Raw genomic sequence first — 17,435 nt, 5'->3', positions numbered from 1 at the left:
TAAATTTTAGTTAACATATTATAGTGAAGGAAAACATCGTGATGGAACCTGCACATATCTGCGAAGAAATTCCAAAAGATGAAGCCAACCAAATCGAACTACGCCAGCGTGGTTGACTAAGGCTTAGTCACCCCTAACTAAGGGTAGGCTCCGAGCCCCTCAGTGGGGACGTATAGTGAGCTGATGATGAATATCATAAGCACTACATTACAGGGTCAAATATCTCGTCGAAATCAATCTCGGAAATTATAGATAACAACAAAGGATTGTTGGGTATCTTCAAAGAGTTATGCTCGCTGCAGTCAGTTCATATCATAGTCACACGCATCCCCGCTTGTTACGGAAAATCTAGCCCATACAACTAAAAACTAACTTTAAATATACGTCATTGCACAACGCATTTAACTTTCATGCGCTGTCACGATGTACTTATTCTTGTTTTTATTCCAAGAAAAAAATGCGAATGACGTAAAGGATTTCGGTTCAAAAAACTGGATTAAAAATGTTACGGAGAAGTCATTGATCTTGTAAGCGTAACGTCTTATCGCCTAAATAAAAAGCCAAACAGTAATAAAACCATTGCAATTATGTGAACTCAAATATTCTTTGCACTTAACAACTTTTAGTAGAATAGGTGTACTTACTAAATCTGTATGTACGATTTCCAATGACATATAAAATACCATAGATTTAGGTCAAGAAAAAATGTTTTATCATTGATAAGTTTTATCACAAGTATTTCATACATTTTTTGTGTAAACTGAATATAAAAAAAATATATTCCACGTACATAGTCTACTTATAATAAATAAAATGTTATTCGAAATATATCTGTTAAATTGCGCATATTAGACACAACTTAATATATTTCGTGTAAATTTGAAAGTAAAATCTTTTACGAATACAAAACGCAGAAAATTGTAATTCAAAGAATAAACGTTCCTTACGTACATTATTGGTAATATTTGCATTCATTGGTAGTTTTCCATTTCATTCTTTATCAATTACAACAAATAAAAGACAGAACAAACTGTAAGTTACAATGCAAGTTACGTCATTCGTCAACTCGATGATAAATAATTACTTGAATTAAGAAATTGGCAATAACATAACAAAGAAGTATTTACCATAGCTTACTCCGAAATATACAGAATTAAATGTGTGCGTGTAATAACCACTATTAACTTTATTTACGTTGCAAATCTGTATTCGATTTAGTATTTTGGAGGCGATCCAACCGATTAATAATGACTAATATAGCAATAATAAATGTTCATACTATTAAATGTATTAAATCAATGACGAAAAAGTATATTAACCTCCTTTGATATTGGCAAGTGACAAAAAGAAATAAACAAAAATGATTGATATTTATTTGAATTCGGAATACTTTTTGTGAAACGTTTGTTGGCCGTTTCGTGAAAGACGCGATGGCAAGCGAATATAGCCTACACGCAACGGGGCTTGTCCCGGGCTCGTAACTTCTATACGTCGTGTTTTACTTGAGTCACGGTTTTCGCGAATTTAACGAAAATGAAGAAAAAAATATTCTTGGTAAAATTGTAAACATTTTATGTATATGTTAAAACTGGGATCCATCATTATAAAAGTTTTTCTTTCCAATTTTTTATTAAAAAAATATTAAGGAAGCAAAGTCTTATCGATTTCAGACCGTTATTAAAATATTCCTATTGCGTATCGATAAGCGTAGTTTTAATTAATAACCTTATCGAAATGCATGCAATAAAAGTTTGCAGATATTATTAAATTGTTTAATTTGCACATGGATGACAATGGATCTACATAACGTTAAAAAAAGTGTTTAGAGCCTAATATTTCTATGCACATTGAAATCGGATCTAGAAAATGTCCTGAGTGATGTTAAAATGTGACGAATCGTATTTATTAAGCTAGAATTATAAACAAATACATTCTATAATTTCTTAAACAGCGACTCAGACAAACAGCAGCTGTCGTTTTAAATCTGAATACGAAAACAGTGACTGCGTCAGTACAGCGAGACAGCCGTCATCCAATAAAAACAAGACAATGCTTTTATTTAAAATGGTTCAATGATGATTCACTGAATTTCTTATTGTTTCAACATTAACTGTTATATATGTTGGTCCACGCTTTTTATTAGTGGAGGGGTTGAAGTTGGACCCATCTTAGGAACCCATGATTTTGGACTAGGAAGTGGCTTGAGAGGTCCACCTAGGTGGCATAGGATTGAGTCAAGTTGTAAATAAGCAAATCGTATTTCTTGGCTTAGTGGTGATTTTATTATCTATAGATGAATAGACTGAAATTCAAATTGACACATGATTTTGGTGGTTACTATTAATAATGGGTATTGTTATTCAAGTGGCGACCATTTTGCCTGAAATACGTCGGTTGCAATTATTATCAATTGCGTCTGGAATTGACTAGTTTGCCACCGGTATGGACTAGATCATAGATATAATAGATAGCATTAAGATCGCGCGATTAATATTTTTAATTAAACAACGTAATTTATAATAAGATGTAAATGATTATTACTTTAGACCTAAACTTATCATCAATAAAATCACTATCAAAACTCGTATTCGTATCAATTCGTACTACTATCGATGAGGCATTAATTAAAAAATCAAATACTGTGTTGCTAAGTAGAAAATAATAATATCTAATATTACATGGAACAGAGATAAAACGATAACTAACAAACGTCGTTGCTAAAACTTATTATGGATCAACAGAATACTTATTAATTGTAGAAATTATTAATTATAATCCTTTGGCGCAAATGTCGTGCTTTCGTTACAAAGTCCAGTGTCGGAATAAATAGTGAGGGGACATAAACGTAGAAATTTTAGTAAAGCTAGTTGAGTCAATACACTGTCTCATTAGGTACTAACATTAGGTACTGTTTTAGCAAACTGAAAAAAATCTGTACGCATTATTTGGTCAAAAAGTTACAAGGGAAAAAATAAGTTGTTTGAGAGTATGATGTTCATATTTTCGTATGCCATCAGTCTTGAAAACGAACTTAACACAAGTTGTTGAAATAAAATAAAAACATCAAAAACCAGGCCAACGAAAGAATACTTTTAAGGCTTGTAAAGGTGACAAATCTTTGTGACACACCCGCCCTATGATACCTTAAAATAGTTGACTCAAGGAAGGCTTTTAGCACCTGTTTACGCATTGGACTCAAGGCCAAACGATCGTTTATGGTGACAAGTAGGAAATAAAAGCTAAAACGATTGCTCACATTAGTTAAGTGCTTTGTCGTAATCGTAATGGTTCAAGTTGGATAAAGTGATAAGGTGGCAGAATTATCGTTTGATTATCGTCTGACATCACTTAATGTCTCCTTCAATTGGGACGAAACATTTCCAACAATGACTAAGATCATTTGACGACCCTTCGGAGACCACGTCCGCCACAATAATTATCATGATTATATGACGTCAATGTCATACTCACGTGATATTAAATTGTTTCTTGTTAGGACAACGAACATAATTGATTTAACAATAAACTGAAACAAAGAACTTAAAAACACCTCCATGTAACACAGTTACAAGTTATTTTTAATTTTTATTTAACTTCAATGTCAAACATTCGTTTCGGACAGTTAAAGTGTAATTAAGAATTACATTTTAAACACGAACATACTGGTTTAAAAAAATATTACTTCGTGTGTATTTGAAAAAGGAAATAAAGAATGCTGACAGCATTTTTTTAATAGATCGTTTTATCGTTAAGAAAGTCGGTTAGGTTTTTACGTAGACGTAAGTAGCCTATGGACCGTGTAGCGTTACGCACTGGCGTCAACGCTCAACACCGCGTCAGCGCTGCCCTGACGTGACGTCGACAACGCTCTTGCCAAATGTGATTCAGCGGGTATAAAGCGTATCTGTAGACTGGAAGTGACACAATACGCGATCGTTCGTGAAACGCGTTGCTCGTGCGCACAACTAAGTGAAAAGTTTAATTATCAAATGTTTGTAAACGGTGTTCAGGCTATCAGTTCACGTTTGGAAAACCTTAATTTGGATTATCAAAGTAAGTGTTATACTTTATAACAACTCCCCGTACTAATTAATTAATTTAATATTCGATTGTTTTTGGTTATTAAATCTATTAAAATAATTTCAATTACGATTTATCATATATGGTAGGTAAATAAAATCCCAGTGATATTGCTTATTCGAAACAAAAATGTAAACATACTAAAATTGTTAAAATAAATTTAAGTAGTAGTGAAATTTTCATAATAATGGAATTAAAAGCGATGGAATTTGACATCTTTCATCCTATTTACATACTTAAATAATAGTTTGATACGGAACTATATTATAGTATCGTTTTATATTTATACGTCTGTTTCGTGTCAACGTCAATTTTGCATGTTTCAGTCAAATATCTAGTGTGGTTGTTAGTCTCTTTGCCCATAAAATAGCAATACAACTAAAGTACACTAGTGATTATTTCAAAATTAGTACAAAATGTGGGTTTCCATGGTGAAAACTTTTATACTAAAATATTAAACCTCCGAAAAATCTAAAATATCAATTTGTTTTATATAAAACTGACTTTTGAATCCCATAGTAATAGCAACACAAAATATATAGCGAGTTTTGAGCAGGATAGGTCATATTTTTGATATTGAATGAAATCATCACTTTCCAGTAAATATTAACACAATTGTATCATACTGCATTTTTAAAATTTGACGAGTAAACTACTGAGGATGATGATGATGACGAGAAACTAAGAGGAGATTAAAAGTATGTATTAGTAGAAAACATGAGTAAGCTATATAAAATAGTAAGTTTATCGTGAATAACTAACATAAATCAAAGTAATTGATTCGTCCTTGTCAACACTGCGCACATATTCCGAGAGTGGGGCATCAATCAGTATTCACTGGAGCATATCTCGATGGCTTCTACATATATCAATGTATCCCACAATTTTGTCATTTGCACAATATTTTTTTATTTACACGATAAATGCTCTTATCTAGATAATTTGGTTAAAATATCAGTTTTAGATTCCGGATGTCTATTTAATCTGTATCCTATTAATCATAATTAGTTTTTTCGTGTAAATTAGTGCTAAAAATATTTGTGTATATTGCATAAATTCGGATACGAGGAAGTTATCGATCTCATCCACTATCGGTACATCGATAATAAAAAATCATAAACTAATTAATAGGAATTCCTATTTATGATAACTAATTAATAGGAAATTAATAACTGATCGATTACACCGAAATGTACCCAATAGACAAATCTCCCCAAAAACAATTGAATAAATATATGAAAATAATATTATACCTTTGAACGTATAAACAAACATGTTTATTAACACTTTAAACTATTTAAATTAAAGGGTCGTACTACGTGGATCTTGTGTACTTTGTATATGCGAATAACTTAGATTTGACGCAAACTACCCAATCGTGAATTCAAATGTGCATTTATTTATTCAGGAACCATGCAGCCGATGTCCGAAAGACCGCCTGTGTGCCCCAAGACGCAGCTGCCTCATTTCCAACTGACGCCATCTGACGCCGGTCAGAAGAAAGATGGAAGTCCACAGGCAACAGAAAACCCCTGGCTACTGAAACCTCAGCATGAAATACCAGCAACCCCACCACCTCAAACGAAGCAGACTGGAAACTTCTTCCAACAAAGAATAGGATAAATCATGATCCGGCCTAATAGAAAGATGTTGAAATAACTTTCTTATGGCAATGTGCCATCTTGTCGGAACACGGACAATCGTATAAAAATACTTTATAGAAAGAAAATACGTTGAACGTCATATGTGAAACGACAAGATTAGTGGAATACCAGGAAGACGGTTGACTGTACAGGTCCAAGCAGTTGTTATTTATGAATAAATTTATGTTAATAAATAAGGTTTTGAAAAAGTTTGTAGACTATAGTACTATTTTATTCTGTAGCTAACAGTTACTCGTGTAAATAATTATTAAAATTAATGTAGATGATGTGATATTTTAAAGTTGTAGTAAGTCATGTTTGCAAAACGTTTTATTTCTTAAGTATTGCAAACAGAAAGGATTAAAAATACTTATACAATAAACAATATTTAAATAATGTTTTTTTTAATCATAAACCTATATTATTAGACATTAAAACAGACTAAAAAACGATAACCGATTAGGAAGATTTTAAAGAAGAAACAACATACAACAAGGTAAAAGGCAAATGAACAATGTTGGTAAATGTGGTTGTAAACAAACAAATTCCATTACTGTTGACACTAAGTATTAAACCTGTAAGTTTTTTATCTGTGTTCACATAAGAGTTATAAGACATGCCGCTAAATATCTTCTATTAAAAAATTTATGTCCGATTGCGTCAATAGAAAACAAGTCTGACGTAGGTTAGGAAGCATTAAATAGATGAGTATGTATTTATACTTATGTGGAGCACTAATAATATTTGCTTATGATGAAAACAAAATTAACGAGTTTATTAACTATCTAAATTCAGATTGTTTGTATTACCATAGCTATAATTATTTAAAAGTTACATATATCCCATCCCACATGGAAATAAATAAAAAAAGGAGAAATTGTTTTTTTTAATTGAATATTTTTTTAAACATGTGAAGGCTTTCTTTAATATTTTTTTTTTAAATAATGAGCTATTTGAAATCTAGAGTATTTAAAAAACTAAACTATTTTATATCCTTATAGTTTTCCTTTAGTTTTTGGTTGGCATCTATTTTTGAATAACAAATCAACTTTGTGACTCACAATAACAACGGAATCAAAATAGTCGGAGTAATTACTATTATTAAATTTGTGTTTATTTAGCCGGTTGTCGGGTTCAAGACAAGCATGGCAATTTAATTATACTGCCATTACTTTAATGTAAGTCACATTTAAAATTAATAAATCTGTTTGTCAAACGTGAAAAAAAACATAAATGATGGATGGATATTCCATCAATTTATTTAAATAATAATCGTAATAACATCTCAACTGAAGTTGACTTAAGGTAATGTTTTGTGTTGATATTTGAAATCGAAATATATGGTCCTAAACTCTATTTGGTGGTACCGAAAACATTAAATAGATGATTTAATATAATAAGTATCATATAAACAGAAATGAAACAGAATATTGGCATGTGAACAGTTTTGATAAAATATATAACTTTAAAAGGATTGTGATTGAATTTAAATTTAACTCAACCACATATAAAAGTTACAATTTTTTTTGGTTAAAATATAAATAAAAATTCATGATGACAGTAATATGTCTTTGAACGGGGGCGGAACTGTCCTGAGCTTCAATTGGCGCAATGGGCGGCCCAGTTTGACTCACATCCAAATATAACGTAGCGGTAATTAGGTACAATGACTTTTCTCGAATGAAGCTCAATGTTTTAGCTGGCCGGTGACAAAATTTATTTCTCTCTGAATTATTTTCATAAACAACCGTACCGTTGTCACTAGCCATAGTTTACATAGTACTAGTTTCCAATATTGTTTACTAATAATGAGATTACATTCAAATTACGTAAAAATATCGAATGTAGGCAAACGTATCATATCTACAAATAAAAGTTGCAGATGCTCAATAGATAAAAGATTATAGAATTTCACAACCGTATCTTATTTTACATTTACGTCAGCCCTAAACTAATGTGTAGTCTACACCAACACTAATCCTTTAATATCCACCTAGATTAGGGCCATCGTGGTCAAACAGGTCCTCGACATTTCAGATTAGTATAACATTAATCGATAAATAAACTAGGTGATTCATATTACGACAAATAAGTACACACAAGATTCACAAATCAATCTGAAGCAACGTGAAAAATGGAGTCGGTCAATACAAACAGGTAAGTTACATTAAAACAATGCATGAAAATGATATCTATACTGATTATAATGATGATAAGCATTTATACGATCGATTTTTGAAACGTAATTGTTTTATAATTGATATATTTGCCGGCTACGTAATGGCTATCAAACGTAACTACTAGAATATTCCGAGTGGAAAAGCGTTGCAGTGCTTATTGTACTATTATGTCCACTTACCTGAAGAGCTGCGTGAGACACTTGATCGATATAAATATAGCTTTGAAATTGCAATATGATATATTCGGAACAAGGGCTGGTCACCCGCTGCCTCTAGCGCCGGCGGAACCGATGTGCCCTGACGTCGCTACCTCTATCGGCGCTTCAACTACGTGAAGAGTACCTAATCGACCAGACACGACATCCTCTAACATACTTCAATTGAAAAAAAACCCATTGTGTAATGTATCCCTATTTTAATATAGAACTGAAATAGTGAAGTGTTTATAATATTTGTAATGGAAAGTGAAAGTATTTCACATTTTTTTATTATAAAAATCACATATAAACGACGAAATTTTATTTACATGACAGCTACATCTTCGTTATTTTCATCGCTAGGTAAATATTATTACGTAGATATGAGATAAAATATACCATTCAAAAATAATTTATAAAATTCTTGAAATGTTTGTCTGTACGTTCATAGTACTTGACGAGGGTGGATCCTGCGCCCTGAAAATGATGCGCGCGCAACCCCGCCGGGCAGTTCCACCAGAGAGGTACTCGTATATTAGCCGCTTTGTGCCCACCTACTATGAACTATAAACGTACACATTTCTTTACTGTGGTACGCTATAATACTACGTTAAAAAACCTATACTAAAGATATGGATATTAAAACTTTGACGTTTACGAAATTAGAAAAGAGTAGAGTAAAAATAATAAACATGGATAATATAATAATTTCTTATAAGATATAATCAGCATTAAGATCTTTGATTAAAAATTTACATTGAGATGAATTAAACTATGGATTTATCTAATTACTTATTATAAGACTTCAATGTTAGATATTGTAATGTTAACGAAGATACTTAGCTATTAAAAATGTGATTCAAACCTTTTGCGTTAATCATTGTACCTGTAAACAAAAACAAACATTAGTAGAAAATTTTAATATAAAAGTTACGTATACTTTACGGATTCAATTAAGGTCAAGAGTAATATAATAATGTTATAATTAAGATAATTTTTTGAAAATATTATCATAAAACATTATTAGTAGATCTCTACTTTATACAAGATGACCTTGAACAATTTATGACGTAAATAAACTACGTTTTCTCCACTTTTTTTTGGTTCTGAGTAGTGCAGTTGCACTTTATGGGTATTTCCTAAAATCACAAAGTTGTTGCTATCACGTCACAGTTTTAGAAGCATTAAAGATTATTATGTTTTGATTTTTGTGATCTGAAATCGATGAATCTAGATATAGGCTTGAACGTAAATGTGGGTTATGATATAATACGTATTAAATGATATATATTAATAAAGAAAAACCGCGTTTAAGATAAAAGCGATATTTCTTTGTGTTATTATCATTATCGTAAATTATATGATTATCTAAATTATAGATTAATTTAATTGACAGGAAATGCCTTTGATAAAAATTACGAAGATGACACTCTTTTTAATCTAAAATAAAAGTAAAAATAACTCAGTGATTTGAAATTGCTATTTGTATTTTTAATTATTAGGTTACATGTTGAAAACAAAGTTTTCGTCGTAAGTTGATTTCCAAGATGCACTTGAATGCAATTAATAATAATTTTACTGTCGAAGTAATTTACAATTATGATCTAATAATTAACTTGTTTTAAATTAGGTTTTTAATAAAAAATAATGCGAAATAACAATAACTCGAATAGTGTTTGAACAAAAAAAAAACTGTATTTACTAAGATAATTAGAATGTAACGATTTTTACACATTTCAGGAACGCAAATATTACATAGGTGTATGGGAGTTTACAATTAGTCAGGATTTTTCCACCACTAGTTGCATGGTCAAATGGAAACCATGATGACTTCTAAGAAAATTTAAAATACATAATTATGTCTGCAGTAGCTGTGTGCTGAGAACTCGAACCAAACCATACACAACTCTTGTTATGACCCTTAAGTGAAAAATCTGAATAAGGACAATACCATATTAATAATTTTGAAATTATTAAAATATACATGGCTAAGGAAGGATAATGTAGGTAGGAATGTAAATTACTAAAGCTACACCACTCACTATGACTCTATGGCATAGAGTCTATGCTATTGAACTATTTTCGTCAATCTATTAAAGTATAGTAATTTTGCTTGAGTTCGGCAATCTTGGCAATATCATTGCGTGGGATTGTATGATAAATATGACAGACCTCGCAACCAATATTTCACAACGTCCTTGAAGGTAACAAAGATGTAGGGAATCCATAATTATAACACTTGAAGGATAAGTGAAACACAGAGGCCCAAAATAGTTCCATCGAATTTTGCAGCGACATCTACAATATTTTAGTAAAATTACTACAAGTAATAGATTGTTTTGTCCACTACGAAATAACACCGGATTTTTTTTGAAATAAAATTAATACTAATATCCGAACTTGGACTTCATTTATTGTTTACAATCTAAATATATAATTTTAACTTATTAAGGGCTATAGAAAACTGTCAAATGAGATGAATTGAAATTTATTTGCTGTACGCCACAAGCCATTACTAGAACTCTAAATTAATTGTCCACAGAATATAACAAGGATGGACTCTATATACAGTTTGTAACCAGGAAATGTTTTGCGAGTGCGTGTTTGGGTATTTGCGTGCCCCGCACTAGAGCCTGCGGCCACCGCGGCATCAACTCTTGTTCAGGAAATATGTAGCAAAGGAAACTTTTATTAGATATCGGTTTCTTTTGCAAATTTTTTGGAACTCACTCTAAAATTACGCCACAGGTATTGAAGCATCATATAAAAAAAGGGAAAAGCACATCCAACGCAGAGTTTTCTTACTTGCAACCGAATACGCATTTAATTATTGGTTGATAAAGTCCTAAGCCAATTTATAAAACAAGGATCTATAATGCATATTTTTCAATAGAATCCTTTCATAATGTTAGTTTAAATTCGTGTGAATGTAAAAAATAAATTTGTTGCAAATTAAAGTAAAATAAATCAGCGCCCTCTTTAGGAAACATTCAGTAAGTCTAGAGACGTCGCTTTTCCGCTTTCCTTGGTCTTTTGTTAATTTATTAAGCTACCTAAAGATGGCGACACTGGAAACTATAGCGCCATCTACAACTTGCAATATTTCGTGCCGTCGCATATAAAAAGAAATCTCAGAAAAATGATAAAACCCAAAATGTTAAGATATTAATAACATTCTAATTAATAAAAAAAAGATATTTCAGAGATAAAAATACCCTGTAAATTATATTTGGCCAATGTTACTAACTATGATAGCTTTTGTTTAACAGAATTATTCATATTTTATTTCGATTTTAGACAAAATACATGAAATTAGCTTCAGCTTATAACAGTTTATCTTAAGATTAGAGAATAAATTTTTTTCTCTATTTTATATAGAATATTAACGACACATACTTCGGAGTGAATTGTGCAGCTTTTGCAACCCCATTTTTTAACCCTTTCATCACTTAAACTTCCGCAGTTCAATGGCTGAGGGTTGAAAAAGGAATTTGTTTCACCCTAAATATTCGCTCACAAGTTTACCGCAAGAAACATCCTGTGATATTTAACAATTATCTCATATATGCATATAAATTCGTCAACGATATTTAAAATCATAGTTAAATTGCCCACTGACTACGATTAAAACAGTTCGTATTCGTTTTGTCGTTAATTACAACAATTATTAGCATTCTCTTAGCATCTTTAATGGCGACAATTGTCGCATTTCCTTGTTTTTGACTTAGGATCTTCTTTTAAGTAATATTAATACCATTATATTACAAATAGTGAAAAATCCTATGTATTCACTATCTGTAATATTATAGTTAAAAGGGCTTTTAAAGGAGTTACTAGGCTCGATTTCATTCTTTAAAAAATGTACTCACTTGACCTAAATAAAGTCTATATTTCAAGAAGACATGTTTTGTCTTAAAGAACAAAGACGGAGTCGACACACATATAGGCGACTATATTATTTTACTATACCCGGTGACTACATTATTATGTATTAAATAACCACTTAACGTGGGTTCCTGAGACCAAAATCTGTGTATAAAACATATCATCACCGACGACATTGTCGTTGACAATACAGAGATAACTTGGTTTTTCACGGGGATTTGATCTTAGAAGCCCCCGGTTAATAATGCAATCATAGGATAAGGTACATCTTGCGAGGCGAATGTTTTTATCTTCAGTGTCTCTACTTGACACAAAATATTGCCTACATTCAAGACTTACATGAGATTATACAGGCCGGGTAAAGCCGCACGTATTATGCGACATGGATCATTTAGAAAAAGTTATTAATCAAGAATAAAGTTGTGTAACGTGTGCTACACAATAGTGACATAAAGCCATGACGCTGTGTGACTAACCGTGGGTTTCTGAGACTGTTTAAAACATATTATTATCTCTCTACTGTCAAACATAACATCAGCGATGCCGATATGATTTATACAGAGATTTTAATCTCAGAAACCAACGGTTAGCTAATAGATTGTAAACCGATTACTTTTAACTACACAATCAAACATCTCATTGGAATATTTTGAATGTTCAATTGGTTCTAAGATTGATAACATATTTATTAAAAGATTCTAATCCTATTAATTTATAAAGAAGTCATTAAATGTAAACAATTTTGTAATGTAATTAATTAAAAACTAACGTACATACTGAGAATGTAAACAAGTTTTTATAATACATCAATCTATTACTTCGTGAGTAATAGTAGTCATTACTGCTGAGTAATGAAGTCCCCCTAAGATTGTGATAATATGATTTTGTAAAACATATTATTACTAGATGTCACCCGCGATATCATTCGCGCGGAATTAAAAAAAAACGCAATTAGTAGCCTATGTGTTCTTCCAGCCTATTTTCTACATCTATGCCGAATTTCACCCAGATTCCTTCTAACAAACATCCATAGAACAATCGATCAATTCATACAAACATTAGCATTTATTCACATAGAATAGATTTTATGAAGAAATGTGTAACCCACAAACATGGTAAATAAAAAGATTAACTATTTAATCTCAAAAGGCTATCTATTACAATGATTTTTTGATGATAGATGTTTTTTTTTATTTCTATTATTGATAACTTAATTCAGGATCACGATAGCCGCATGTTTAATCTCATATTAGCGGCCAGTCAAACATATTTCTATCAAAATTTTATCGAAACAACTAATTAGGATTAAAATTCCTAATTGTTTTGATCGATAAATATGATTTACATATCTAAGCATGAAAAACATTTTAAGGTAATTATTTTATCTATTTTAAACTATTTGATATTAGAATTATTTCTCACGTAATTCCTACAGAGATTGGAATAAGTTCAATTGAAGATTTTTATACAATTATATTCAACGTCTTTGTTTGCTGTATAATTTGAATTCGGAATATCTTATATTTTTTATATTTTTCCTACTCTAATTATACCCATTATGTGGTAATTTTAAGAGTGGGACACATTTAGTGTATAGGTAAATAGTATAAATTTAAAACGCAATGTATTCTTTATTATATATAATTGAAAACAGAGGTAACAACATCATTATGTGAAGATCACTTCTGTGTGTTATGCGTCCCCTCACCTCACTGAAGGGGACCAGTTGTTCCTGTTATCTTATCTACTGGAATGTAGTTACCTCATAGCTCTTATAAAAGAAACTGTTCGCGACATAGCCGACCATTATAAAATATCGCACATGCGTGTGATATTGAGGTGAAGGATTTGCAATAATTGCATTCTATCTTCAGTTAAGATTATGAAATATAATTAAAACACTGTTTTACAAGTATAAACAACAAAGGTAGTAAGTAAGGTAGTAGATAAGTAAAGTGCAAGGTTAAATTCCTATAAAAATATTTTAAATACGTCTACAAATTGTTCTTCTTGTGGTCTGCCACAAGCATGTGGATTAAATACGTAGCTCTCATTACACGATATTCCATGTTTACACAATTATTCAATCTAATGTGGGTTTCCACTGGGAGAACATTTTTTGACATTTCTCTTTAAAATAACAAGGAGATCAATAAGTACCTCCAAGTATTATAGTACCAGACTGTTTTGTTGCTCAAAACTTTTTTACTTGCATACTATTATAAAAACTATTCTTTAACAGATTTAAAAAAACTTAACCTATAAAAATGCAAAGATTTAAAGCATTTAGTTGGTAAATTAGTATGCAATTCCGTAAAGTTGTGTTACAAGTACAACGGCCTTCAAGTGGCGTCACGTTTGAAAACAAACCAGTGTGATGTGTTACATCATCGGGGCTTACCTAAACACCATTTAGCATGTCAGCCGACATAGGTCAGACACAGAAGATTGTGTCATTTCAATATTTAAAAGTAAGTAACAAAAGAAGGAGAAAAATAAGACGAGTATAGACTAGACTACGTTGTCTTGTACTAGGAACATTTTGAGTTTAAAATATTGTTGATATACTCGTAATGTATATGAAACTAATTCATATTTAAAATAAATAAAGTTACACAAGATATCTTCCAAAATAATATCTTCTAAAGGCATTATAAATTCCTATTTTTTTTTGTTAAGTGCTTAATATTTAGAATGTTTATAAACTTATCTGAATTTGCTAGATATTATAAAGATAAAAGAGATCTTTACACAGGTTAAATAGATAAAATATTATATGTGTCTGATATTAGGGCGAAGGCGATATATGAATATTAAGGCGGAGGCATATTTAAACAATCTTAAAACTAAACGACCATTATCATGATGATGATATTTCATAGCCAATTGGTGACGACACAATGCAATAGATGATATCATGCTTTGATTACACGATTAATATACATTTCTTCGTGTCAGACCTTTGACTCAGTTAGCAAAGACATTTGTTCTCTATCATAGGTGAGTCAATGATTATCGTTCTTATAGAATAATGTCATATTTATTTTCTTAATGAATTTTAATTGTATCCTGCTAAGGGTACAGACACGTATATATTTTTTTGCTATATATAACTAAGCGTATAGAAAAAGAGATGACAAACAAATCGTGGATTCTTAAATATAAATCTAAACTTGTGGGTTTTTAAACAATATTTTAATTACATATAACATAGCAACTACCAAATATTGTTAATTATAAATTACTGTTAAAATCTATTAATATCGTCATATTTTTTAAAGAACAAGAGAGATTCCACTATTTAAAGATTTTTTGTACAGATGTTTAAGATAGTGTGAGACCATTGTTTCTTATTCGAGTAAAGTTTTAATTGACAGACTGATTGATTAGGAGCACGCAATGTCGATTTACACTAATCGTCTACAATTGTAATAATCTTACCCGGGAATGGTGCAGATTCGATGTGGAGGCGGTAATTGCGGCTTTATTTGTTTCCAATTCAGGCTTCTAAATCTAATTAAACTATGAGAATTAAATTAAGAAGTTTAAAATAGGTTTTTCGAATTTACGTAGATGGCTTGATTACCGTCTAATGTAAGGACATTATCGTTTAATCGTTTTACTTCCTTTCCGAATTTTTTATACAAAATTTTCTAGATTTAAATTCTTAAATATCTTCTTGCTAGTTTATTGTTCTATTTATTCCTTCTTAAGGAGGAGGAGGAGATAGGAGGTCATTGTCTCCTTTAATACAGGGAAACCTAGTTAAGGAGCCAAGGTTATAATGAACCAGATTTGTTAAATGTACAATAAAGTTTTTTTATTATTATTATTATTATTCCAGAAATCGGTGTCCCACGAATGGATCCCATGAATTTCGAAAGCATCACAATGTGGGCGGAACAAAATAATTTCAGATTCATGTTACCGTATTTACAAATACGCGGCGGAAGGAGGTGTAGAGTTTTTGAGTTCAGGTAAATATTAAGATTGCCAGAGCTACGTATGCTTAAGAAAAAGAGAAAAAATCTGCTAAAACTTCATTTTATTCATAGACAACTCCGTGACCAATCAGCTATAAAAGTAATCGTAGATTGTCCAATGATAGGAACTTGTACATACAAATTCAATAGAAAAATGCTAATATTCGATATCGACAAGGAAGGTGATTTCAGAATGCAAACAAGTAAGTTTTCTTTCAAAATATTAATAATTAAATATGAAAATCATTTTGAACATAGTTAATCTATAATTACAGATTCAGTGAGTACTACAATTACAGCTAAATTCGAGAAAATCTTTATAAATGGAAAGAATTACTGAAAACTTTAAAAAAAATACGCAGAAGAATACGCCGTAGAATACGCAGAAGAATACGCAGAAGAATACGCAGAAGAATACGCAGAAGAATACGCAGAAGAATACGAAGAAGAATACGCAGAAGAATACGCAGAAGAATACGCAGAAGAATACGAAGAAGAATACGAAGAAGAATACGCAGAAGAGTACGCAGAAGAATACGCAGAAAAATACGCCGAAGAATACGCAGAAGAATACGAAGAAGAATACGGAGAAGAATACGCAGAAGAATACGCAGAAGAATACGCAGAAGAATACGCAGAAGAAGAATACGAAGAAGAAGAATACGAAGAAGAAGAATACGAAGAAGAAGAATACGAAGAAGAAGAATACGAAGAAGAAGAATGCGAAGAAGAAGAATGCGAAGAAGAAGAATGCGAAGAAGAATACGCAGAAGTATGCGCAGAAGAATACGAAGAAGAATACGCAGAAGAATACGAAGAAGAAGAAGAAGAATACGAAGAAGAATACGAAGAAGAAGAATACGAAGAAAAAGAAGAATACGAAGAAAAAGAAGAAGAATACGAAGAATACGAAGAAGAATACGAAGAAGAATACGAAGAAGAATACGCAGAAGAATACGCAGAAGAATACGAAGAAGAATACGAGGAAGAAGAATACGAAGAAGAAGAATACGCAGAAGAATACGAAGAAGAATACGAAGTAGAATACGAAGTAGAAGAAGAAGAATACGAAGAAGAAGAAGAAGAATACGAAGAAGAAGAAGAAGAATACGAAGAAGAAGAAGAAGAATACGAAGAAGAAGAAGAAGAAGAAGAAGAATACGAAGAAGAAGAAGAAGAATACGAAGAAGAAGAAGAAGAATACGAAGAAGAAGAAGAAGAATACGAAGGAGAAGAATACGAAGAATACGAAGAATACGAAGAAGAAGAAGAAGAAGAAGAATACGAAGAAGAAGAAGAAGAAGAAGAATACGAAGAAGAATACGAAGAAGAATACGAAGAAGAAGAATAAGAAGAATACGAAGAATACGAAGAATACGAAGAATACGAAGAATACGAAGAATACGAAGAATACGAAGAATACGAAGAATACGAAGAATACGAAGAAGAAGAAGAATACGAAGAAGA

General features: G+C 31.2%; 1 long non-coding RNA gene across 1 annotated transcript; it reads left to right on the top strand.

Annotated features, from left to right (window-relative positions):
* The first annotated feature begins 3,905 nt into the window (after positions 1 to 3,905).
* Positions 3,906 to 6,119, top strand: LOC106122512 (uncharacterized). The gene is made up of 2 exons (XR_001228112.1): positions 3,906 to 4,053; positions 5,489 to 6,119. It is a non-coding gene; the product is annotated as an uncharacterized LOC106122512 (long non-coding RNA).
* Positions 6,120 to 17,435: the final 11,316 nt, after the last annotated feature.

Source organism: Papilio xuthus, unplaced genomic scaffold (assembly GCF_000836235.2).
Source record: "Papilio xuthus unplaced genomic scaffold, Pxut_1.1 DF826923.1, whole genome shotgun sequence".
Taxonomy (NCBI): Eukaryota; Metazoa; Arthropoda; class Insecta; order Lepidoptera; family Papilionidae; genus Papilio; species Papilio xuthus.
Note: the sequence above shows the minus strand (reverse complement) of the source record. Positions and strands in the feature narration are given on the sequence as shown.